Raw genomic sequence first — 20,669 nt, 5'->3', positions numbered from 1 at the left:
ACTCGGGAGGCTGTAGGCGGCGTCCCAAGGAGGCAGGGTCAAAGACACAGGAAAAAAGCTGCCTGGCAAGGGAAAAAATACACCACCAGCCAAACCAAAGCACTCGGGAGGCTTCCACAGCTGGGGCGACCCAAGGAGCCGGCATAGAAAAACCACCTCACGAGGGGAAAAGATAGTCACCAGGTGCAGGAGGAGGAGCGAGGACGGCCAACAGACACAAGCATACCCCGGTTTAGGCCACCCTCGCCGCAGCCTCACAGGGCACGGGGTGGGAGCGATGGACAACCACCGGGAAGGACTGATCGGGAATGCCTGACACGCACAGCCAAAGCACCACAGAAGGGCGGGTGGTTGTCAAGAGCATCATCGCAGCACCTGCAGCGCGGGTAGCGGGGAAGCACACGGGGAAGAGCAACCCCAAGGAGACCGCGGCATTGAGCAGGTGCTAGGGGCCTGGAAGACACGGGCCAGAAGGGCCAGTCAGAACGCGCGCGGGAAACACCGAGGCAGATACGTCACAAAGCCAGGAGCCGGGACAAGGGCACCAACGTCACAGGCAACCCACAGCCTTGGCGGCAACGGCATCCGACAAGGACCACGCACTTTCTAGCGCTTCACAGACCTGAGGACAAGCGTGTCAGCACCATTCTGCAGGTCAAAATCTCCGAAATAGGGCCAATAAAATCATGACGCCAGACAGCGGGGGCACTCCACGGACCACTGGGAATTCCTGGAACCCAGGGCCGGATACCTGGCCCTCAGATGTTCCCAATCCACGAGAGAACCGGAGCTATAAGAGACAACTGGTCGACCCCCCAAGGTAAAGACCGGAGCAGGGGGCGACGGGCGGGACTCACCTACCACCGCGGCCGGTCGAGTCGCCCCCTGGCCGGCCACAACACCCACAGAGGCACGGCTCGGTTCCCCCGACCACAGCCCAACATGTCACAAAGCAGGCCGACAGGGGAGGATGTGCGGCGCGGCAGGCGAGGCAGCCCCCCTCCACCGCGGGGACGGACCAAAGGACCGGTGAGGGGGGCCCTCCTGGTCGAACGAGAAACCTTCGACCTGCCGGCCCCCAATCAGGCAGGCCCGGTCAGACAACGGCACGAGTACAAGCCGGCGAAATGCCAGCAAGCCCCCGACGGGAGGGGGCGCTCCACCGGGCCCTCATCGCCAGGGCAAGGGCTTGGGGCACGGCACGGCCGGCGCGGATAACACACCGAGCGCCCACAGGCCACCGGCCGGCGGGGAGGCGAGGCCGCCCCTCTGGGCTGGATGAGACCCGTCCCTTACATCCGCCACGGGCGCCCGTCCCTCGACCTGCCGGCCCGGAGTCAGGCCCGGTCGGACAACAGCACGAATACAAGCCGGCGAAATGCCATCAAGCCCCCGTCGGGAGGGGGCGCTCCACCGGGCCCTCAACACAAGGGCAGGGGCGCGGCGCGGCGCAGCCGGCACGGATAACACACACCGCGCGCCCACACGCCACCGGCCGGCGGGGAGGCGAGGCCGCCCCTCCGGGCTGGACGAGGCCCGTCCCTTACGTCCGCCACGGCCGCCCGTCCCTCAACCTGCCGGCCGGGAGTCAGGCCCGGTCGTACAACGGTACAGGTACAGGCCGGTGAAACACCATCAAGCCCCCGTCGGAAGGGGGCGCTCCACCGGCCCCTCATGGTAAGGGCAAGGGTTTCAGGCGCCGCGTGTCCGGCCCGGGTAACGCACACCGGGCGCCCACACGCCACCGGCCGGCGGGGAGGCGAGGCCGCCCTGCCGGGCTGGATGAGACCCGTCCGTCCCTTACATCCGCCACGGGCGCCCGTCCCTCGACCTGCCGGCCCGGAGTCAGGCCCGGTCGGACAACGGCACGAATACAAGCCGGCGAAACGCCAGCAAGCCCCCGTCGGGAGGGGGCGCTCCACCGGGCCCTCATCGCAAGGGCAAGGGCTTGGGGCGCGGCGCGGCCGGCCCGGATAACACACACCGGGCGCCCACAAGCCACCGGCCGGCGGTGAGGCAAGGCCGCCCCTCCGGGCTGGACGGGACCCGTCGCTTACGTCCGCCACGGGCACCCGTCCCTCGACCTGCCGGCCTGGAGTCCGACCCGGTCGGACAATGGCACGAGTACAAGCCGGCGAAACGTCATCAAGTCCCGTCGGGAGGGGGCGCTCCACCGGGCCCTCATCGCAAGGGCAAGGGCTTGGGGCGCGGCGTGGCCGCCCCGGGTAACGCACACCGGGCGCCCACACGCCACCGGCCGGCGGGAGATCAGGAGAGGTCCGGCTCCAGTGCGCTCCATGGAAAAAGACAGGCACACACGGGGCACCGCACTCGGGAGGCTCTACATGGCGGACAGGCGGGCGAGCGGCCGGGCGCGGAGTCGCATTGTGGACCCAGGCAGGGGCGGCGGTCGACAACGGTGTCTTGGTGCCGGCAGCAGTAAAGCACGCAGACGGGAATGGCCGGCAGACCACAGCCGGCACACCGGAGACCCGGAGCGGTCGAAGCCACAGCCCAACAGCAGGGACTTCTGGTCGACCCGCCAAGACCGCCCACCCAACCTGTCCTGATCAAGGAGGTGGCCAAAAACCACCCCACACGCATTTCTGCAGGTCCAATCTCCGCTAAACGGACGCCTCTGCGCCACGCGGCACTACCGAGACAATCGCGTCTGTCACCGCGGGTCTAGTAGAGCGCTGCCCGGCTCACAGCGGCAGCTAGCTTCCCTTACCGATGTTCCAGGGAGAGGGAGGCTGCAATTCCAAAAGCGGCCACCAGATGGAGCCCGTGAGACAGCCGCCTGGAACGTTCGCCGAGTTCCTGCCAAACAACGGAGGATCCGCGGGCAATATTAACGGGCAGACACGCACCACAGGCCAAGACGACCCTGCGGGGATGGGGAGGTGGGGAGGGCACTTCCTTCCTCACCCTCGAGTGGAGGAACAATTGGTTTCTGGTGAGTAACCGCTGGAAACGGCCCGGGCTACGGCCGACTCCAGCTGCAAAACCGAAACTATGACTTAGACACGTGGAAGAAATCACTGCCCTACCCTACCCGGGGGAAGAATGGGCAGAAGGGGCGGTGGCGGACTCGTTCAAGCACCCACTCACCCGCCCTCCCCTCTCCGAGTGAAGAACGGACGCCTCTCACGGGCGGCGGCGGGCGGCGGCGGGCGGCGGCGGCGGCGGCGGCGGCGGCGGCGGCGGCGGCGGCGGCGGCGGCGGGCAGCGGGCAGCGAGCGGCTGAGGAGGAGGGCGGGCGGGCGCCAGCCACTGCCCCTGCCATGGAGTCTTGGGGGGGGGGGGGGTCCCGCCTCACCCTCCCCTTGAATGGGAGGTCAATTGTTTTCGTGGGGGAGTCCCCGCTGGACACAGAAATCGCGTCACAGTACGGGGGGGGGGGGGCGACTCCAGCTGTAGAACCGAAACTATAGACTCGTAGAAGAATTGCATGTACCCCACCCGCCCTAACTTCTCCCTGAGAAGAAGGGGCAGCGGCGGCCTCGTGAAAATACCCACCCACCCTCCCTTCTGTGGCTTAGGAATGGGCACCCGCCCAGGCAGCAGAGGCGTGCGTGGGGAAGCACAGGACAGTGCCTGCCAGGGCACAGAAGTCAGAAAATGCCCTAAACTGCTTGAAACATGCTGGGTCACACAGCCTTCACCATCACACGTTCCAAACAAGCATCCCCTAGATGCTTATTTTACCCAGGATCTCTCCTTCCCCCTCCCTCCCTTGCTAGCTAGCTAGGTAGCTCACTCTTGCTTAGTCTCTCACTCTCCCTCAAACTGAAATAAAAAGCCAAGAGTGATGGTCCCAATCTCCCCCGCCACACACACACACACTCACGCACACCATCCATCCCCAACAGCACATAAAGGTAGACGCGAGTCATTCTTGATGCCTCCTTGCCAGTAGGGACGAACTCATGAAAACAACATCCCACAGGTGATTATTAAGTATGAAATACTTAGCTCTCTGGCTTCACGCATACCTCACACACAGTCGGTTGGCAAACATACACAATGCTCCTAAGATGCATCTACAGGTCAGACATGAAGTTTTCCCCCCTTTGAACACATAATTCTTTTCACTTCCGAAACCTGACTCGGAGGCATCTCTAGAGGCTCTGGCGCATCTATTCCCCCCCCCCCACTAACTAACTAACTAACTAAACAAACAAACAAACAAACAAATATTATTCTTTAAAGAATGGACTGGGGAAATGGTTCAGTGCTTTGTTAAAGGTGCTTGCTCACAAAGCCTGATGACCTGGCTTCAATTCCCTACTAATCGCGTAAAAGACAGGTACACGAGGTGGCGCATGTGTCTGGAGTTAGTTGCTCCATTTGCGGTGGCAGGAGACTCTAGCATTCATCCTCCCATGGGGAAATCTTACAAGTTATCTGTGTGTGGGGAGGGAGCCAGAAAATAACTTTTTATCTTTTTCTTAGTGGTTCCTGGGGAGTCCCAGCTGGATACAGAAAGAGTCTCCAGTACCGGCCAACTCCACCTCCCTCCTCTACCCTACTGGTGAAGAATGGGAAGAAAGGGTGGCCAGGCGGAGCCCTGGCCGTGGCCGAGACAGAGGCAGAGATGGGGGACAGTTAGAATAATCTGTTTGTATCCCCATGAAGAATGGGCGCCCGCCTAGGCGGCGGCATGCGTGCGTGGAAAAATACAGGACAGGGTAGTAGGAAAAGACTCTCCAAGAGACGCGTGACTGGATGGCAGGGAGTGATTGGTGGCACGGGACTATGCATGGCCACACAAAGTGTGCAGAGGAACCAAAAAAGTCCGACTCTAGGCTGCTGTTAACATGCCGGGACCAGTCACGCAACTTTCTTTCACCACCTCACGTTACAAATTAGCATCCGCTAGATGGCGCCCCAGGATAGGGTTAAGACACACACATCCTCCTAGAGGGAGGGAGGAGGGACGGACAGATCGATGGACTGACGAGGGTGGAAGGGCAACAGAGGTTGCGTAGGAAGTCTGATGGCAGGACAGGGACCGCAGGCCAAGATGTCCCTGAGGGCGGGCGGGGGGGGGGGGGAGCAGGAGGAGGGCAGTCCTTGCCTCACCCTCCTGTGGGGAACAAGCGATTTCTGCGAAGTCCCCGGCTGGACGCAGAAATTATCTCGGGTACCGACCCACCCCACCTGCAGAATCGACACTATGAAGTGGACATGTAGAAGAATCGCATGGACACCCCCCACCACCACCACCATGCATGTACTCATATAGTTACCCGCCTACCCGCCCGACCCTCTCTGGGTGAAGGACGCCCGCCCGCCCAGGCGGGGCACAGGACGGGGCTGGACAAGAAAAAGCTATGTATCTCAAGAGACTCAAGCGACAGAATGGGACCGGTGGTGGGTGGCCCTCTGTACTCCCACACCAAGCGTGCACGACAACGTCTTGCCAGCTCTCATGTTTGCCAGGACACACAAATCAGAAAACGCCCTAGGCTGCTGTAAACACACTGAGTCACACAGCCCTCACCGCCTCGCGGCATTCCAAAGAAGCCTCCCCCCCCCCCCCCCCCCCCCCCGCCCAGGTGCTTATTTCATCTAGGGTCAGGTAAAAACACCAGACCCCTGGTAGAGGGAGACAGGGAGGAAGGGAGGGGAAGCGACTCACGGGGTGTCAAACAGACCAACTGGAAGGAGATTGGAAAACAGACAGAACTCAGTGAATGAAGCTGTCAGACAGCCTGAGAGAACAGACACCAATATAATAAACAATAAACAATAGAAGAAGATCATCATATCATCCGTCTGTAGTGGCAGGAGGCCGTAACGTTCATCCTCCCAGGTGAAATCCTACAAGTTGTCTGCGTTTTAGCGGCTTCTGGGCTCTCTCAAGAGACTCGTGACATGATGGGAGCGGTGGGTGGCATTATGCATTCCCACACAAAATGTGAAAGTCAGGCCCTAGGCTTCTGTTTACACGCCTGGCCTCGCAACTTTCTTTCACCATCTCACGTTCCAAATAGGCATACGCTAGATGGCGCCCCAGGATAGCGTAAAGCACTGCTCTACTCCCCGCCACCAACCCCTCCCTCCCACCACCACCACCCCCCCCCCCGTGCCAGAGGGAGGAAAACGGAGGATGTGTGCGGCAATCTGACGGTTCTACCCTCTCTCAGGAAGAATGGGAATAAGGGGAAGCGGCGGCATACTCGGAAAAGTAACCCACCGGCCCGCCCTTCTCCGGGTTAAGAACGGGCACCCTCCCGGACCGTGGCGATGTGCGTGGGGAGGCACAGGACCGGGTGGGGGGGGGGGGGCGGGGGAGAGATGGTCATGGAGGGAGAAAAAAAAAAAAAAAAAGGCTCTATAGCTCAAGAGACCCAAGTGTCAGACTGCGACTGGTGGTGGGTGGCACTATGTATTCCCACACAAAGAGTGCTCGGCAACGTTTTGCCAGCTGTCATGCCCGTCAGGGCACACAAGTCTGAAGATGCCCTAGGCTGCTGTAAGCACGGTGGGTCGGTCACACAGTCCTCACCGCCTCGCCGCATTCCAAATAAACATCCGCTAGCTGCTTATTTCATCTAGGATCTGGTAAAACACTGGACCCCTGGTAGAGGGAGGGAGGAGAGGCGAATGAATCAACGGGGAGGAGTCACACCGAGATCAGAAAGCTAGATTGAGCTCGGTGAATGAAACTGAGGCAGAGAGAGACTTTTTTTCTTTCTCTCTATTATTTCCTTTTCTTTTTTATTATTTTCACTTCCTAACGTGTTGGGAAGAACTCTGACATGTGGGCATCACATTGTGAGTGTTTGCTTCTTTAAGAGTGTGTGTTCACATAAAAATCCATAGGAGAGACAGAAGAAACGTGCCACGTCCATCACCACAAGCAAGCCCCCAGTTTTATGCAATGTCTGTTTCATTTTTACTTAGAAAAACCTACAGGGCAACTAGAAGAATCACAGCAGCAGTTAAAGGAAGAAGGAAAGAGGTAAAGAAGAAGGAGAAAAAGAAGAAGAAGAAAGAATGGGCTGGGGCGATACAGATGGTTGCTTCAGTGGTTACTGAAAGGTGGGGTTCAACTCCCCACTAACCATGTAAAAGCCAGGTACACAAAGGGGCGCATGTGTCTGGTGTTAGTTCTGTTTGCAGTGGCAGGAGACCCTAGCATTCATTCGCCCCCGAGAAAAATCCTACAAGACATCTGTGTACACATACCCCCCCCCCCCCGCTTCTTTTACTACTACTACTTCTTCTCCTTCTCCTTCTCCTTCTCCTCCTCCTCCTCCTCCTCCTCCTCCTCCTCCTCCTCCTCCTCCTCCTCCTCCTTCTTCTTCTTCTTCTTCGCGGTTTCAGGGGAGTCCTGGCTGGACAAAAATCATCTCTGATACCGGCCGTCTCCACCTTCACAACCGATACTATGTAAGAGACACGTGGAGAGGCTGGCATGTACCCCAGCCAACCTCCCCTCTCGCGGTGAAGAATGGGAAGAAGGGGCAGCTGCCCTGGTGGCAGCGGCAGTGACGGAGATGGGAATATGTACAAGATTCGGTTGTATCTATCCCAGGGAAGAATGGGTGGCGGCGGTGGCACACATGCGGAGGTACAGGAGGAAGAGGCTCTCTCAAGATTGGCAACCAAAATAGTCAGGCCCTCCCTAGGCCGCACGAGTCACACAGCCCGCTTGGAAGGAGAGTGGAGAGCTAGAGCTCAGGGAATGAAGCTGGCCACCAGGTACCTGGGCTGTGAGGTGGGTGGAAGAAGGAAGGTGGTCCTTCCTTGCCCCAACTCCCACCCAGCCTGACAGAACAGAAACCTAGTCAGTCCCTTACACTCTTCCGATAAAAGAAAAAGACTTACTTTAGTGGCAACTCCCAGAAATATAAACGATACAACAAGGCCAAGAACCTGGGCATTCTTCCCATAACTGAAGGCTACTCCCATAATGCGCTATCCACAATCCCCACGGGGCAAGGATGAGGGTAAGAATGGCACCAACATGTGCTGTTTACATACTGGGTATGGCCGTAACTAATACTTTTTGTCTTAATAAGTAAGTAAGTAAATAAATAGAACCTGGGCAGCCGCCACATGCTCATGACCACCAGCCTGATCTGTGACTTAGGAAGTTTACCTCTAGGCTGACCTGGGCTACATAATGAGTGGGACTCTCTCTCCCTCCCTCCCTCCTTCTCTCCCTCTCCTAAAAATAAAAAGCCAAGGACTAAAGTCATGCCTGGATATCTATCAGTCCTTTAACACATTAAGTAGCCGGAGTAGGGTGACTGACTGATACCAGAGAAATTGTATGTAATGGAAGTGTCTCCACACGTGTGAGAAACATGCCAGGACTGTCTGATGATAGATGACAAACATGAACCTTCACATCCATGGACACACACACACACACACACACACACACACACACGTACGTGCGTGAGCCCCACATGGCATCCCTAACATCATTGAAACGTGAGACTGGAGTTTACAGTAGAAGTAGCGGAAGGCCCAGCACTCATCCATATTCCACCACTCATCCATATTCATTCATTCTCTCTCCCCCTCCCCATTTCACTATCTCTTTAAATAAGTAACTACAAATAGCTGGGCATGGTGGTGCACACCTTTAATCCCAGTACTCAAGAGGCAGAGGTAGGAGGATCTCCATGAGTTGGAGGCCACCCTGAGACTCCATAGTGAATTCAAGGTCAGCCTAGGCTACAGTGAGACCCTACCTTGAAAATCAAAAAAAAAAAAAAAAAAAACTATAAATGATATGATAGATAAGAAATTAACAGGAAGAGTCAAATTAACAAAGAAAACTTTTGGTAAGACCAGAAGGGAGTGTGAGGACGGTGCAAGAATTCAAAAGCCTACAAGATATCTTTGCTGACCATTGAGAAAAATATATATATTTTTTTAAAAACAGGACATATAGTAATCTAGAGAAAGATCAACACTCGAGAGGCTGACGGAGGAGGATATCCGTGAGTTCCAGGCCAATCTGTGAGCTCTGCATGAGTGTGGCTGGTGTGGGCGAGGGCCTGTTTTCCCAACTTTCACGGTCTCACGTTTCAAACAGCAACCTCTAGATGGCACCCCGGGACCGAGGAAAGCACAGGGTCCTGCTAGTATTCCTAAATCGCCAAATCGCCTTTGGCTAACACACATCACAAGAATGTGTTTATCTTCTTCCCTTCCCCTCCCCCCAAATAAAAGCGGAAGTCAAGGCCTGATCTGCCGGCTGCTGCCATTGCTGGAGGGGGTGGGTGGGGCGCAGCGGGGAGGGCGGCCTAAACAAAAAGTGCCACGTGATGTCTTTCTTCACCAGCAGGGCCTCAGCGGGAGCCCAACCCCCCATCCCAGGGCAGGCTGCCATTGTCGCCGCGGCGGCGGCGGCGGCGGCGGCGGCGGCGGCGGCAGGCAGGCAGGCAGGCAGGCAGGCAGGCTGGCTGGCTGGCACACACACACATACACACACACACACACACACACACACACACACACACGCACATCAATCTCTCTTGTGCCTTTCTGTCCCATCCAGACTCACACGGCTATTCTCCACATGTTTCGATGGAGCCAGACAAAATGAGGAGTAGCCAGTCCGCTCACCAGACTATATACTCATATTGCAAAGGTTGCAAAAGATAGCCAGCCACTACGAAAAAAATGCATTCATTGGCTGGAGAGAGGGCTCAGCATTTATTTAAAGGTCCTTGCTGGAAAAATGCATTCAAGAGCCTGCCCCTCACCCCTAGCCCCATAGATAGACCTGTGTTTTCTTTGTTGACTTTTCTTTGCCTCTCCCTCCCGCTTTTCTTGAAAAACTGACGTGCAATCTGTTAACTTTTGTGCTTAAAACAAGTGACGGTAAGGTTTTAATTAAAGAATCAAAACAAATGGCGGCAGGCAGGGTGGGCCTGTGATGTTAACGGATCACTGGGTAGGTTAGGGCTCTCTCTTTTTGTAACTTTTCACGTGAACTGAGGGTGGTGGTGGTGCCCATGGGCCCTGGGCTCAACACCCAGTAACAACATCATCATCATCATCATCATCATCGAGTCTATACCACATACGCATAAGGAAATAAATCATTGTCAGCTGCAAGCAATCTTCACACAAGATTTTTTTTATGGGGGGGGGGCAGGGATCTGAACTCAAGTTCTCAGAGTTAGTTGCAAGCAGTTTATCCACTGAGTGATCTCCCCAGCCCAGTTTTATTTAACTTAATTAATTAATTTTCTTTTGCTTTCATCATCATCATCATCATCATCATCATCATCATCATTATTATTATTTATTTTTGGTTTTTGGAGGTAGGGTCTCCCTCACTCTAGCCCCAGGCTGACCTGGAATTCACGCCCAGCTAAATTACTTTTCACTGGTTACATGCATCATTGATTGCTTTTCTAAGATCGATCACCACGGTCCGGGATTCTGCTACAGAAAACCAAGCAGACAATTCAGTAAAAATAAAATAAAACTGGAGCCGGACGTGGTGGAGCACGCCTTTAATCCTAGCACTCGGGAAGCAGAGGTAGGAGGATCGCTGTGAGTTCGAGGCCACCCGGAGACTCTGGACTAGAGTGAAACCCTACCTCAGGAAAAAAAAAGAATGATAGATAGAGAAGAAAAGAAAAGAAAAAGAAAGGGACCAATTTTAAAGTTTCTATTTACTATTACATTATTGTTATTTGTTGGAGAGAAGAGGGTGAACGAACAGTGCTGCAAATGAAATCCAGATGCATGGCCACCTCCTGCACTTGGCTGCACATGGGTGGCTTGGGAATTGATTGCACCTGGAGGTGAGCAGGCTTTTTATGTTAGCGTCTTTACCAATGAGCCGTCAGCCCAGTTTTTTTTGTTTGTTTTTTTTTCTGAATTTTATATTTATTTACAGGTTTTTGTTTTTCTTTGCTTATTTGACGGAAAGATATATATGGACAGAGGCTGAGAGAGAACATGCCCAAATTAAAGGCATGTTTCACCATGCTCGGCTTTTATTCTTACTGTTATTTGCAAGGGGGGGGAGGGAGAGGGAGAGGGAGAGGGAGAGGGAGAGGGAGAGGGAGAGGGAGAGGGAGAGGGAGAGGGAGAGGGAGGAGAGAGAGAGAGAGAGAGAGAGAGAGAGAGAGAGAGGGAGGGAATAGGTGTGAACCTTTGCAAGCAGGCAAGATGAACATTTCCCCAACCCTTACAAGTGTCTTCTCCCCCCCCCCCCCTTTGTCTCACTCTACCCAGGCTGGAACTCACTCTGTAGGCCCCAGACTGGTCTTAAACTCACAGCAATCTTCCTACCTACTTCAGGCTCTCGAGTGAGTGCTGGTATTAAAGTTTGAGAAATATTTTTTTGGAAAATTCCCAGTTTAACTTGAATCACAATTTTCAGATTCCTATGGTAATGGCCCAAAAACAATCATGGAAAAGTTAAGAGTTAGGCTTACTGAGGCTCCTCCTTTCCTTTTCACTAGTCCAACTCCTCCCGAAAGATTCAAATGTTGCCCTTCATTCTCCCCTGTCATCCTTGAAGCAACAGTGACTGAGATCAGTCAACTCTAGTGCTATTTACTCTAGTCTGTGTGGCTTGCAAAATTCATCATGTAACGGAAGGATGTTTGGTTTCAGACTACTAACATTTTCTAATCCGGGAGTACTTTGGCAGGAAGCACCAAGAGGTGTCTGTTACTGTACTTTGCAGCAGCAACAGGCCCTGGTGCATGCTCTGTCTCTCTGTCTCTGTCTGTCTGTCTCTCTCTCTCTCTCTCTCTCTCTCTCTCTCTCTCTCTCTCTCTCCCTCCCTCTCTCTCTCTCTCCCTCCCTCCCTCCCTCCCCACCTCCCTACCAACTTTCAAAAGTGTTAAAGTGAGACACGAAAAAACAAAAACGTGCAACTAAGAAAAAGAAGCGTGAAAGCTCTTTCTGGCATCCCAAAGAATGAGAGACAGCTGATTCTGGGCCAGCTGTGAGTAACTTTGGCCCAGGAACACACATTCAGGTTCTCTTGAATGACGAATCTTTCACTGTGGAAACAGTCATATTGACCTTTATAAGAAACAGGAGGGCTGGAGAGATGGCTCCGTGGTGTTTGTGTCTGGCAAGAAATGATCCTAAGTTGCTCCTGCATTCACAAAATTTACAAAAAAAAAAAAAAAAAAAAAAAAAAGGAGTGGGGAGTGGTGGTGCAAGCCTTTAATCCCAGAATTTGGGAGCCCAGAGGATTGTACTGAGTTCGAGGCCATCCCAAGACTACACAAAGAGCACAAGGGTGCCCCTACATGCACATGTAAATTATAAAGAGAAAAGGGTGGTGTGTGTGTGGAGGAGGAAGGCTGGAGAAAAGGCTGGAGCCGGGTGTGGTGGTGCACGCCCTTAATCATCCCAGCACTTGGGAGGCATAGGTAGGAGGATCACTGTAAATTCCAGGCCACCCTGAGAATGCAGAATGAATTCCAGGTCACCCTGGGCTACAGTGAGACCCTACAAACAAAGAAAAAACCGAAAGACGGCTCCGTAGATGACAAAGGTGCTTGCCTGAATAGCTAGGTTCAAAACCACCTCCCTCCGTACATGAGCTTTTGGATTTTGAGTTGGCCTGTCTTGTTCTAAAAAGAATATATTTTAAGGTTTTGTGAGTTTTATTTTTCTCTCCTTGAACTGTCTGCAGGCTTCATAGGTTTTTGTTTGTTTGTTTTTGTTGTTGTTGATGTTAGCTAGGTTCCATTCCCCTGTACCCATTGCACAAAATGGCAAATCAATCATCTGGAGTGAATTTGCAGTGCCTGGAGGCCTTGTGCTCATTCATTCTCCCCCCCCCCCTCTCTCTCTCTCTCTCTCTCTCTCTCTCTCTCTCTCTCTCTCTCTCTCTCTCTCCTTAAAAGAAAACGTAGAGTGTATATGTCTGGTGACAAGAGACCCTAGGGTGCCCATACATGCACACGTAAAGAAAAAGAAAAGGAGCCGGGCGTGGTAGTGCACGACTTTAATAATCCCAGCACTCGGGAGGCAGAGGTAGGAGGATCACCGTAAATTCAAGGTCACCCTGGGCTAGAGTGAGACACTACAAACAAACAAAAACCTGAAAGAAGGCTCCGTAGATGATAAAGGTGCTTGCTTGAAAAGCTAGGTTCATAACCGCCTCCCTCCATACATGAGCTTTTGGATTTTGAGTTGGTCTGTCTTGTTCTAAAAAGAATATATTTAAGGTTTTGTGAGTTTTATTTTTCTCTGTTTGAACTGTCTGCCGGTTTTTGTTTGTTTCAAACTCACTCTGTAGCCCTGAAGCTGGTCTGGAACTCCAAGAGCTCAGAGCTGGGTGTGGTGGCACGTGCCTTTAATGGCAGCACTCAAGAGGGGTGTAGGGACATAGGTAGGAGGATCCCTGTGAGTTCCAGGCCAGCCTAGGCTAGAGCGATAGAAAAAGGAAAAGATAGATTTTTCTGCCTTAGAAGCGACGACAGCAGCCACAAGAAATTTTGAGTTATCTACCCTGAGCTAGAGGGAGGTGTACCCATTCCTCCACGTCCACCCACCACCTCATTTCCAAATTAAAAAAACAAACAAACATGGTGCATGTACAAAAACAAAGACACACACACACACACACACACACACACACACACACACACAAAACCCTAGAAGTCTGAGCCTCACGGATGGGTGGTGACTGCCACCTGCTGGAAATAACATGGTGGTACCGTTTACATGCTTTAAAAGAAAAAGAAACCCAAAAGGCCAGTCAAAAGTAAAGAAACACGTGGAATGGAGTCAGATGGATTGGGACCGAGGTTGGGGGGAGATGGGACATAATGGATGGAGGAGCACTAGGGCGACCGTACTTGAAGACTCGGTCGCAGAAATCTGTCCAGTATTGACCATCATTGAAAAGCCCCTACCTTAGGCAAGTTACACTCCCCTTCCCCCAGGGAAAGAGGGAGGGAGGGTGTTGCTCCAGGTCAGGCTCACTTGGAATCCACTATCAGGGTGGGTGCCATCTAACTCCTCACAGGCATTCTTTGACCTCTGTGCCCACCTCCTCCCCACCTCCCTCCTTTCTAGGAAAAAAAAAAAAAAAAAAACACAAAAAACAGGCTCAAAGCATTCTTGTATCCAAAAGAAGAGACAGCTGATTCCGAGCCAGCTGTGGGTAACTTTGACCCAGTAACACATGTTCGAGTTCTCTTGAACGAAGAATCTTTCATGGTGAAAACAGTAATATTGACCTTTATAAGAAACCCGAGGGCTGGGGAGATGATGGCTCCTTGGTGAAAGGTGCAGCCACGTGTACAAAATGGTGAATTTGCAGACAAGAGATACTAGAGTGTCTATACATGCACATGCAAATAAAAAAGAAAAAGAAAACAAACCCCCCCCCCCCAAAAAAAAAAAATCTGAAGGAAGGCTTGAGAAAGGACTGCTTGGATAAACGGAGGCCCCATTGTGCCCGTTCTCCCTTCCTCTCGCAAATAAATATAAATAAAAACAAAATTTAAAAGCAAAAGTAGTGTATGTCTCTGGGGACAGGAGACCCTAGGGTGCCCGTATGTGCACAGGTAATTTTTTTTTTTTTAAAGGAAGAATAATCTTAATCCCAGCACTTCGGAGGTAGAGGTAGAAAGATCGCCCATCGTGAGTTCAAGGCCACCCTGAGACTACATAGTGAATTCCAGTTCAGCCTGAGCCTAGAGTGAGAGCGTAACTGGAAAATCAAATCAAAACGAAACAAACCAAAACAAAACAAAAATCTGAAGGGAAGACTCCGTGGATAAAGGTACTTGCTTGCAAAGCTAGGTGTGATTCCCCAGGACCCACTAAACAGCCACGTGTATAAAATTGTGCACTTGCAGTGCCTGTAGGCCTTGCTATACCCATTCTCTGTAGTCCTCTCTCTCTCTCTCTCTCTCTCTCTCTCTCTCTCTCTCTCTCTCTCTCTCTCTCATAAAAGTAAAATGTAAACGAAACACTATAAAAAAAGAAAAGAAAAAGGGAAAAAAAACAGGAGGAAGGCTGGCTGGGGAACTTGCTCTGTGATGAAAGGTGCTTGCCTGCAAAAGTAGGTTCGATTCCCCAGGACTTACATACATTTTCTCTCTCTCATAAATGAATAAAAATAAACCTTAAAAGAAAAAGTAGTGTATGTGTCTGGTGACAAGAGACCCTAGGGTGCCCATACATGCACTCACTTGTAAATAAAAAAGGAAAGGGGAGGGAGGACGAAGGCTGAGAGATGGCTCCGTGGTGAATAGTAGCCCCTCAGTAGCTTCAATGACTACATGAGATAATAAATGAAGCCCTATCCACTATCCAGGGCGGGTGCCATCTAACTCCTCATGGGCATTCTTTGACCTCTTCCCCCACCACCTCCCTCCTCCAAAAAAAAAAAAAAAAAAAAAGTCTCAAAAAACTTTCTGGTATGCAAAAGAAGAGACAGCTGATTCCGAGCCAGCTGTGGGTAACTTTGACCCAGTAACACATATTCAAGTTCTCTTGAACGAAGTATCTTTCATTGTGGAAACAGTAATATTGACCTTTATAAGAAACCAGAGGGCTGGAGAGATGGCTCTTTGGTGAAAGGTGCAGCCACGTGTACACAATGGTGAATTTGCAGTACCTACTCCCTCCCTTCCCTCCGCCTCTCTCTCATAAATAAGAAAATGAAAAAGAAAAAGTAGTGTATGTGTCTGGTGACAAGAGATCCTAGGGTGACTATACATGCACATGTAAATACAACAAACAAACAAAAAAAAAAACCAGGAAGGAAGCCTTGAAAAAGGAGGACTCCGTGGATAAAGGATCAGACGTGAAAAGCTAGGTTAGATTTCCAGTAACCCACTTACCAAATGGCACATGCTTCTGGAGTGCATTTGCAGCGCCTGGAGCCCCCCCCCCCCCCCCCCCGCCCGCATTGTGGCTCTTTCTCCCTTCCTCTCGCAAATAAGTAAAAACAAAAGTAGTGTATTTGTCTGGGGACAGCAGGAGATCCTAGGGTGCCCATGTGCACATGTAAATAATTTTTTTAAAAAGGAAGAAAAATCTTAATCCCAGCACTTCGGAGGTCGAGGTAGGAGGATCACCCATCGTGAGTTCAAGGCCACCCTGAGACTACATAGTGAATTCCAGGTCAGCCTGAGCCTAGAGTGAGAGCGTCATGGGAAAAACGAAAGGAAACGAAACAAAATAAAAACCTGAAGGATTAAAGGTACTTGCTTGCAAAGCTAGGTGTGATTCCAGGACCCACAGTACAGCCACGTGTATAGAATGGTGCACTTGCAGTGCCTGGAGGAGGCCCGGCTATAAAATTTAAAAGAGACAGTATAAAAAAGAAAGAAACAGGAGGAAGGCTGGCTGGGGAACTTTCTCTGCGGTGAAAGGTGCCTGCCTGCAGGGCCTACAATACATCCTCTCCCTCTCTCTGTCTCTCTCTGTCTGTCTGTCTGTCTGTCTCTCTGTCTCTCTCTCTCTCTCTCTCTCTCTCTCTCTCTCTCTCTCTCTCTCATAAATGAATAAAAGTAAAACTTAAAAGAAAAAGTAGTGTATGTATGTGTCTGGTGACAAGAGAGCCTAGGATGCCCATATATGCACGTGTAAATAAAACAGAAAAGGGGGGGGGAGGCTGAGAGATGGTTCCGTGGTGAAATGTAGCCACTCAGTAGCCTCAATGACTTCATGAGATCATAAATGGACCCCAGGCTGGAGAGATGGCTTAGCGGTTAAGCGCTTGCCTGTGAAGCCTAAGGACCCCGGTTCGAGGCTCGGTTCCCCAGGTCCCACGTTAGCCAGATGCACAAGAGGGTGCACACATCTGGAGTTCGTTTGCAGAGGCTGGAAGCCCTGGTGCGCCCATTCTCTCTCTCTCCCTCTATCTGTCTTTCTCTCTGTGTCTGTCGCTCTCAATAAAATAAATAATTAAAAAAATAAATGGACCCCAGAGCCTGGTGTAGTGGCACAGGCCTTTAATCACAGCACTCAGGAGTGAGTGGTGGAGGGACATAAGAGGATCCCTGTGAGTTCAAGGCTAGCCTGGTCTAGAGGGAGGGAGGGAGGGAGGGAGGGAGGGAGGGAGGGAGGGGGGGAGAGAGAGAGAGAGAGAGAGAGAGAGAGAGAGAGAGAGAGAGACAGATAGATATTCTGCCTTGAAAACACCAAAGAAGTAAGCAAATGAAATAAGTAAAATGAGATGCTTTAAAAGAAAATAAACCCAAAAGCCATCTGGAGTGCATTTGCAGTGCCTGGAGGTCCTGTTGTGCCTAGTAAATAAAAAAGAAGAAGGCAAAGAAACAAAAGGAAGGCTAGCTGGAGAGATGGCGTGGTGAAAGGTGCTTGCTTGCAAAGCTTATAGGCCCAGGTTCGATTGCCCAGCAGGGGACACACACACACACACACACACACACACACACACACACACACACCATATAAAGTCAGAAATAGGCATACCAGGAGAAAGATGGACAAATGTATGTGACAGGATTTCCAAAGAAAGAAAGAAAGAAAGAGAGACAGGCAAGCTGGTCGTGGTCGCACGCCTTCAATTCCAGCACTCGGGAGGCAGAGGTAGGAGGATCACAGTAAATCGAGCCCACCCTGAGAATTCCCTGGGCTAGAGTGAGACCATACAAACAAACAAAAACTGATGGAAGGCTTGAGAAAGGACTCCGTAGATGATAAAGGTGCTCGCTTGTAAAGCTAGGTTCAAAACCGCCTACGTCCTTACGTGAGCTTTTGGAATTTGAGTTGGTCTGTCTTGTTCTAAAAAGAACATTTTAAAAAGTTGTGTGAGTTTGATTTTTCTTTTTTTGAACTATCTGCCAGTTGTTCACTTCAAACTCACTCTGTAGCCCGAAGCTGGTCTGGAACTCCAAGAGCTCAGAGCTGGGTGTGGTGGCACGCGCCTTTAATGGCGGCACTCAAGAGGGACGCCAGCACATAGGAGGATCCAGGCCAGCCTAAGCTAGAGAGATCGATATTCGGCCTTGGAAACGATGACAACACCAACAAGAAATTTTGAGGTGGGTGAGGCTATCCTGAGCTAGCTGGAGGTGTACCCATTCCTCCCCACCCACCCACCACTTCATTTACAAATAAAAAATAAACACATGGTGCTTGTACAAAAAGAAACACAGCCGGGCGTGGTGGCGCACGCCTTTAATCCCAGCACCTGAGAGGCAGAGGTAGGAGGATCGCCGAGAGTTCGAGGCCACCCCGAGACTCCATAGTGAATTCCAGGTCAGCCTAGGCTAGAGCGAGACCCTACCTCAAAAAAATTTTCAAAAAAAAAAAAAACAAGGAAAGAAACGCATAAAACCCAAGAATGGATGGGTGGTGACTGCCACCTGCTGGAAAGATGGCGGTACCGTTTACATGTGCAATTGCACCAAAATGGAGTTAGATGAATTGGGTGGGAGGTTGGGGTGGGGGGGGAGATGGGACAGAATGGATGGAGAAGCACTGGGGCGACCATACTTGAAGATTCTGTCGCAGAAATCTGTCCAGTAGAGACCATCATTGAATATCAAAAACCTCTACCTTAGGCAAGTTACAGCCTCCCCCTCCACCACCACCAAGGAAGGAGGAAGGGAGGGTCTTGATCCAGGTCAGGGTCACTTGGAATCCACTATCAGGGTGGGTGCCATCTAACTCTTCCTCACAGGCATTCTTTGATCTCTGCCCACCCCTTTCTAGAAAAAAAAAAAAACAAAACCAGCCAACCCAACAAACAAACAAACAAAAAACAGGCTCAAAGCTTTCTTGTAGTATCCAAAAGAAGAGACAGCTGATTCCGAGCCAGCTGTCGATAGCTTTGGCCCAGTAACACATATTCAAGTTCTCTTGAATGAAGAATCTTTCACTGTGGAAACTGTCATATTGATCTTTCAAAGAAACTGGAGGGCTGGAGAGATGATGGCTCCTTGGTGAAAGGTGCAGCCGCCACCTGTATGTACAAGATGGTTCATTTGCAGACCAGAGATCCTAGAGTGTCTAGACATGCACATGCAAAGAAAAGAGACAAAAGAAAACCAAAAACTGAAGGAAGGCTTGAGAAAGGACTCCTTGGATAAAGAAAGGATCAGACGTGAAAAGCTAGGTTCGATTTCCAGTACCCACTTATGGCCACGTGCACAAAATGGCGCATGCTTCTGGAGTGCATTTGCAGAGCCTGGAGGCCCTGTTGTGCCCGGTCTCCCTTCCTTCCTCCCTCTCGCAAATAAATAAAAATAAAATTTAAAAGGAAAAGGAGTGAGTGAGTGTATGTGTCTGGGGACAGGAGATCCTAGGGTGCCCGTATGTACACATGTAAATAAAAAGAAAAGAAAAAACTTTTAATCCCAGCACTTTGAGATCGCCCACATAGTGAATTCCAGTTCAGCCTGAGCCTAGAGTGAGAAAATCAAATCAAAACGAAACGAACCAAAACAAAACAAAAATCTGAAGGGAAGACTCCGGGGATAAAGGTACTTGCTTGCAAAGCTAGGTGATTCCTCGGGACCCACCATACAGCCACGTGTATAAAATTGTGCACTTGCAGTGCCTGTAGGCCCTGCTATACCCATTTTCAGTAGTGTCCCCCCCCCCCCCCCTCTCTCTCTCTCTCTCTCTCTCTCTCTCTCTCTCTCTCTCTCTCTCTCTCTGTCTCTCATAAAAGTAAAATGTAAACGGATGGATGTGGCACGTGTTTTGTGCCACTCTGGCCACTGCAGGCCAGCCAAACCACCTCTCTCCTCCCTCCCTCCCTCCCTCTCCTCCCTCCCATTGTTTTATCAAATTGCATGTGAAGTCTGGCACGATGATGTGTCTTCTTCTGTGTACTCGCTCCCTCCCTCCCTCCCTCCCTCCCTCCCTCCCTCCCTCCCTCCCTCCCTCCCTCCCTCCCTCCCTCCCTCCCTCCAGAGAAAAGCAGACCAGTCAAAATTCCACTTTTGTAAAACAGCCATGAGTTTATTTCAGTGAGGTACAGAGCCCAGGTGGCATGAGGTAGTTCCTGGAGGTTTAGAATCGTCTTCACGCCCCATCCCCAAACAAATAAGCAAAGCAAACAGCAGCCAGCCACTTAAGTCAGAAAGGTTCATCTGGCAGCAGTTTCTAGTGGCAGGTGTGTGTGTGCCATTGTTCCGTCAGTTCTGCCTGTTCAAAGGCTTGGGCAGCATGGGTGGGGGAGGGATCGTAGCACTGCGGTGTCAGGTTGCGAAGCATTCCAAGGCACAACGACCCGCGCTGGCTTGTGAGAAATGGTCAGCTCCCAAAGCAGGGCCCTTCTTCCAGTGATTATCCACATCATGAGTTGAAGGGGAGAGCAAGGCAGGAACTACAAAGGAAAGAAACAGAGTAAGCAAACGGAGGCTCACAAACAAAGCTTGTGTACACACGTGTCCAAAGCACCTGTCTTACATTTGGAGGGGAGGGAGGTAGCTAGCTAGCTAAGAAGAAATACATACAAAATGGAGAGATGGCTTAGGGAGGGTTAGGGTTAAGGCATTTACTGGGAAAGCTAACTTCTAATGAATAAATGAACGAACGAACGAACGAACGAACGAACGAACGAACGAACGAACGAACGTTCAGAGGCAGGCATCTAAAAGGAAAAAAACAAAAAAAAACAAAGTAAAGGTCCAGGCATGGTGATTTTGGCTCACGCTTTTTTTAGTCTCCAGAGGCAGAGTTAGTTAAGGCGGATGGGGTGTGAGTGTTTAGCCGCA

The 20,669-nt window shown here is 51.4% G+C and overlaps 1 long non-coding RNA gene across 1 annotated transcript in view; it reads right to left on the bottom strand.

Moving 5' to 3' along the window:
* Positions 1-19,884: 19,884 nt before the first annotated feature.
* Positions 19,885-20,669, bottom strand: part of LOC123457531 — a 940-nt gene continuing 155 nt past the window's right edge. Inside the window, exons 1-2 of the long non-coding RNA XR_006635029.1 lie at positions 20,607-20,669; positions 19,885-20,278 (exon numbers count right to left, since the gene is read on the bottom strand). The exon at positions 20,607-20,669 is cut by the window's right edge and continues 155 nt beyond it. This is a non-coding gene — a long non-coding RNA (uncharacterized LOC123457531). The remainder of the gene's footprint in view (positions 20,279-20,606) is intronic.

The sequence above is a fragment of the Jaculus jaculus genome, unplaced genomic scaffold (assembly GCF_020740685.1).
Source record: "Jaculus jaculus isolate mJacJac1 unplaced genomic scaffold, mJacJac1.mat.Y.cur u25, whole genome shotgun sequence".
Lineage (NCBI taxonomy): Eukaryota > Metazoa > Chordata > Mammalia > Rodentia > Dipodidae > Jaculus > Jaculus jaculus.
This window is presented reverse-complemented; position numbering and strand designations above follow the sequence as displayed.